Below are 5987 nucleotides of genomic sequence, written 5' to 3'. Positions count from 1 at the left end.
CAACTGCTATTTAGGAGAGTGAATGGTGGGTGTCACTGTGCCACAGTACCTCTGCTTTTGATTGCAAAGGTAAACAGAAGCAGGACAAGCAGTCTTTTTCAGGAGTGCTGCTTGAAGGAGCTGACCACTGTGAAAGGTGATAATGCTTGTGCCTGGCAACAGTGGCACCACTCCCTTCTGGCTTATCTGTTGGGCCAGATAATCCACACCAAACTAAGGAGAAAAACAACCTCACAGAAATGGAGGATAAAAGGCCCTCACTAAACTGGGGACTTTGGAGACAAACTCCCAAAGACACCTTTGATGGAGAATTCCCTGAGGGGAAAACCTCGTCGGAAGAACCCCCGGGACCGGCTTGCTGCGGAGCTCCCTGGCTTTCTCCCATCCCCCACGGTGATCAGACGAGTTCCTGAGATCAACGGTCTGACTGTGTACCTCGCTGGACCCACGGTGGTGACTATCTCTTTTGCTCTCTACAGAAACTCCTTGCTTATATTTCCTACCTTTCCTATCGCCTACCTTTCCTTCCCCATCTCCCTAAAATGGCTAGGGCTTTAATAAACTGGTTGGACCAACATTTGAACCGTTGCTTCTTAATCTCACACCGGGTATACACATATCTAAGAACCTTGCCTCCCTCCTATAAATTGGAGCGAGACACCTGGGTATGAAGGAAAAGATAAATCCCAAGATTTCTTCTCATTTTACTTATCCAACAGAAATATTTGGAATGAATTTGCAGATGGATGCTGTGGATGGAACCTGTTCCAGATAGAGAATTCATTTTACAGAAGCAGTCTTTGATTTATTTTTGGGATGCTTTCAGAGTTATTTAACTCAATAAAATTGACTGAGAACAGAACATCAAAACTACAAGAAGGACAGGAGCTTCAAATACAAATTATTATATGCATTTCATTGTTAATAGTACAGATGGATAAGAAGCATTTTGCAGACATTTGAAATTTTTATAAGAAATTACTGAGCTTTGGAACCTGGAAAATTTCATGAATCAGAGAAAAGGAAGTTGTTTGTCTTCACTGTCCCTTTTGTGATATTTAAATATGTCATTACTGAGAAGAATCAACATTTAGAAGCAGGAAGTGAGTATTCTTACACTTAATCATTTAAGTACCAGTGACGCAGAATAGAAATCATAGTATCTCTGGCTATCTTTGGAATTTACAAATGCATTCCTTTATTCTACAGTTGGAATTTTGGATGTTCTTGTTACTTTTTTAGAAGTCTGACAATTTCTGACAACTTCCCTAGCAGCAGTTGTATTTTCAGTTTTCTGCACTCTTTTCCGGAATCTTATCTTCAAGGCTGACAAATATATGTGTGGAAAAGAAGATAAATAAATAAATAAAAGACTAAATGAAAAAAAAAAAAAAAAGAAAAAAAAAGACAAGAAACAACAACAATGACAAAAAAAAAAAAACAAAAAAAAAACACCAGCTTTAAAGAGTGTGCTTTAGGAAGTTTTTTTTTGCTGAGCTTTTCTTACCCTATTTACAGTGGTATCTCAGAAATGCCATTACTGAATGAAATAAAGTGCTCTCATAATAGAGCGTTAATTTACTGACTTATTTAATTTTCAGTGTTATGTTTGCTATTTGTTATAAATTCTGTTAAAAGAAATTGCTTTTTTTTTATGTTGAAATTTCATGTACTTAAAAAGTAGCCTAGGTAAAAGAAAAACAGATGAAGAAACTCATTTTTGTTCTCTGCCAATATAAAAAAACTTTCAGAGCCAATAATAGCTTTGGACAGAAGTTATGTGAATTACATTATTTCTTTTGTTTTAATTAATTCCAATTAATTTTTGCCCCTGGAGCATGTGCTGAGCTTTAAATACATATCTCTGCCGACAGTCAACGACAGATTACTACTTATGCTGTGTTTCCCATCTATATAGAATCAATAAAACAATTCTTATACTCCTGAAGTTCTGCAATGATATACTAATTGTCTGCCACTGAGAACAAAGCTGTACCACACTTGACAGCTCTTGCCCAGGCAGGAAACCCTTCCCTGTCAGAAGGAATTATTATTCACAGTCAATAAAATGGAAATGCCTTCAACGACAGCAAGGCCAGCACAAGGATGGATTGACCCTAAAAATTTTGACTTACAGAGCTGTGTAAAACAGAGAACAAGCATTAAAAAATGCATGATGTAGAAACACTTCCTACAGTTACTTAAGAACAGCTGCCCTCCAGGGAAGTATGGTCTTTTCTTAACTTTGATAACATCAAGGATGGAGTCCAAATTGCAGCTAATTGAAACTACTAAGAACAAACAGTTATCTCGGAAGTTCAAGATTAATTTGACTAAGGTAAAAGAGGAATGTTATCTGAGAGATAGCTAATTAAGATGTGGAATAAGTAATCAAATGATTCTTCTGACCTGACCCAGAATAATGTTTCGCATAAGAAAGGCATCATTCATTTAGGTGAAAGAGAGGTCACTTGTTTTAAATGCTGAAATGAGTGAATTTTAAATATGTTTTTTTTTTTTCATCCTTAAATTTTCTAATATACATCCAAATTAAGACATACAGCTGTCCTCACATTTTAATGATTTCAAAGTAAAGTGGAAGTGATGCAGGAACTTAAAAGTCTGCTCCTAAAATAATTTGATATGAGATAGGCATGATGAGAGGACTCAGATAACAGTTATCTGTTGAAAGATTCTTAAACAGAATAATTACTGAATAATTATAAAAATTAACCTTGTAACTGACTATAGCACATGCATGAGAGTAACTAAAAAAGGACCGGATCTCATTGTGGGGAGTGTCTTCAGCATGTAGCTAAGAAAACAGTCTACTCAGAAGGAACTTGCACCTTGTAGAAGGACACATGTAGGAGCAGGGGAAAAGTGTGAGGAGGAAGGAGAGACTGACTGCAGCTCCCATTGCTGGCAACCCCTGTCATGCTCCAGTTTGGGAGGAGGTAGAAGGTCTGGAAATGAAGGAGTGAAATTGAGACTGGGGACAAGGAAGGAAGGAGTAAGGTGTTAATTTAATTATTATTCATTTCTTACCACTCTTCACAATTATATTTGGCAACAAAAATATTATTTTTTTCTGAAGTCATGTCTGTTTTGCTCATGGTAGTAAATGGTAAGTGATCTCCCTGTTCTATATCTCATCTCAGGAGTTTTCTCATCTTGTTTGCTTTCTGCTGCCCTGTTGATGAGAGGGACTGGGAGAGCAGCTGGCCAGCCTATCTGGTAGTCATCTATGTTTGACTGCAGTAAATCACAGAAATATTTTGTGCAGATCAAGAAACAGTTAAAGCAAACAGTCTTTTGTATTGAGCTGAGATATTTGAGAGTTGTTTGAGGAGGTACGTTACACACAATCAAGGTAATTGATAGAAATTAATGGTTCATATGCTGGGGTATCTTGTAGGACTATAGTCTGCTGGAGAACAAGAAATCAGAAAAACTGCAGTTTGGAGCATCATATCCTAACTAACACACTGTCATCAGCAATAAAGACGCTAGTCTCCACTGCACACCAAGTGACTGACCTATTCTGAAGACTGGATGCACCATGTGAATATTACTGTATGCCAAAATCCTAATAAATTATTTTCTCTTTTAACTAACATTCTGTCCAACACAGAGAATCTGTGTAGTGTGTAATCTGCACTGAAAGGAACCTGCAGAAGCCTAAATATTTTACATAACCATCATCTAAGGTTAAAAAAAATCAATTTTCTCAGTGTTCAAGAGAATGTACACAGCTGATATACCTGTTATCATTAGCCTTAAGCAAAACCTGACTGATCATCTGAAGAGTATTGAGCATTAGATTTATTACACAGAGTTGCTCTTGTCATGGTTTAATAATTTTGTAATTTTGCTATCAGTATTCCACATCATAACATCATATAAAGCATGAATAGTTTTACTGAATGTGCAACTTACTGAAGAAGACTACATATCCCAGAGAACATCACGCTCAGAGATAAGTCACGGGAGCTGGACACTATATTATCTCAATCTCAGGCTGGACTGACATCTTTCGAGTTCTGGCATTCAGGAGAGCAGTGTGTGGGAGCCTTCACCATTTCACCTAGAATTTACAGTAGGCCTCTCGGTTTCGGGACTCATTCTCTCTCCTATTGTTGCTTGATTCGTTAGCTTAATTTCAATTTTATTATATTATATTGTGTTATCCTGTATTTCGATATAGTATTTAGTAAATAAGTGTGCCTCCTTAGATCGTTGCCACTGTTTTCTTTTCCTAATTAACTTTTCCTTTCAACCTAGGGCCCCTGTGGGGCCCGCGGCCCCGCTGTCATGGACACAGGTAGATTGTCGTTTAAACCGTGACAGCTCTGTATTTTTGGATTGTTTTACAGATTTTCTTTTGTCTTTCTGATGCATATATATAAAGTACACACTAGTCTGCCCTATATTTTTTTTCAATTCTAATTACTTACAGGTAAATTTTTGTTAAAAGCAGAACAAAATACCTCTTCAACCTCTAGCAATTGCTACCTTACCATTGAGAGGATATTTTCAGTATATCCTGGGAAATCCAGTGTTGTATAACTTTTTTCCCCCTCCTTCTCTCTATCTCTCTCTTATTTATGTATTTATTTAAATTCCTTTTATTTGAGATTGTATAATGGAAGGTATAGTGGAGTCAACTGAACCTTTCTAGGGACCTTAGCAGAAACTCTGGGTAGTACCAGCTACAGGGTGCTGTATGACTTGAGAGAAGGTCATTTCATTTCTCTTGGTCATTTACCCCTACCCTTCACAGTGACTGTAATCTGATTCACCTATTAGACTACAGGCCAGCAGAAAATTAACATTCACCATACAGATTTTAAATGCCTAGCTGAGTGAAGTTGTGCTGAGATAGAATTGTAAAACTCAAATATAATAAGTATAAAAAGAGTAGTTTTTACTGCCTTATTCTATCTATGTTGTGCAATGTATTTATCTATCTTCTGGACAATGAAAGCAGAATATTTCTTGCATTTCTCTTGAGATTTACTTAAAAATTAGATCAATAATTTCTTAAGAGTGCTGTTTCCTAATATTTGGAATGAAGAACTCTCATATAAAATGTCAGACTTTGAAAGCAGAGAGTTTGATATGCGTTATTTCATATGGAATAATCTTCCTGCCAATTCTGTATTTGGAACTATTCTTCTGGTTTTAATAGCAGTTTAATAAAAAAACAAGATCTAATTGTAGCAAACCTGTTTTTGGATTCTCTGATGATAAACAGGATAGTGTAAGATACGGAGAAATAAATGTAAGATGAGAGAGTATAAGGACTGCCCATTTGTGATCCTTCATATAACTCTACTTAGTTCTAGATCTGAAGTTTGTTAATTAAAGACTTTTCTATTTCCACTAGATGGCTGCTTCTGAAAGACTAGCCTCTTAGCATAAAATTAATTAACCTTCAGAAGACAGTCTGAGGTACTTCAGTGACCCCACTGCTGCCAAAAAAGTAAATCACATTACTGGATGTTTCACAAATCTTTTAAAGGCCTTCTATGACATGTGGTGAAAGAGTATAAAATATTAGGTACCCTATTACTTCACACCATATGCTAGAGGAATAGAGAAGACAATTATTTCTGCACCATATAACAGGACAGTGTTTTTTCTCACATTTGAAGAAGCATGGGGACACTATGAAGAAATATGTAGAGGTTACCATATTAGTTTCACTCTCCGTGATCTTTTGTATACGACCTTCTACTCTTACCCTTTTCCACAAAACAAGCATTATGCAAATACAAAACACCAGAACTGATTGGCTTAGGCATGTTTTCCTTCATGTCTGAAAACCACTGTAACTTTTGTACAGATTTCACATCACCTGAAAATATATTATTTGTATCCTACTTCTTGATGCAAAGAAAGTGAAGGATGCATTCTAATCTGAAACCAAAGATGAAGGACAGGAAAAGATTTAATTTCTAAATCCTCCTTCCTTTTGAGTAAAC

General features: G+C 36.4%; 1 long non-coding RNA gene across 1 annotated transcript; it reads left to right on the top strand.

The window, feature by feature from the left end:
- The first annotated feature begins 207 nt into the window (after positions 1 to 207).
- LOC146762581 (uncharacterized) lies at positions 208 to 3617 on the top strand. The gene is made up of 2 exons (XR_014946119.1): positions 208 to 453; positions 3419 to 3617. It is a non-coding gene; the product is annotated as an uncharacterized LOC146762581 (long non-coding RNA).
- Positions 3618 to 5987: the final 2370 nt, after the last annotated feature.

Source organism: Coturnix japonica, chromosome 1 (assembly GCF_054131305.1).
Source record: "Coturnix japonica strain WE chromosome 1, WE-NBRP24, whole genome shotgun sequence".
NCBI lineage: Eukaryota > Metazoa > Chordata > Aves > Galliformes > Phasianidae > Coturnix > Coturnix japonica.
The sequence above is the reverse complement of the archived record's forward strand: the minus strand, read 5'-3'. Positions and strand labels throughout refer to the sequence as shown.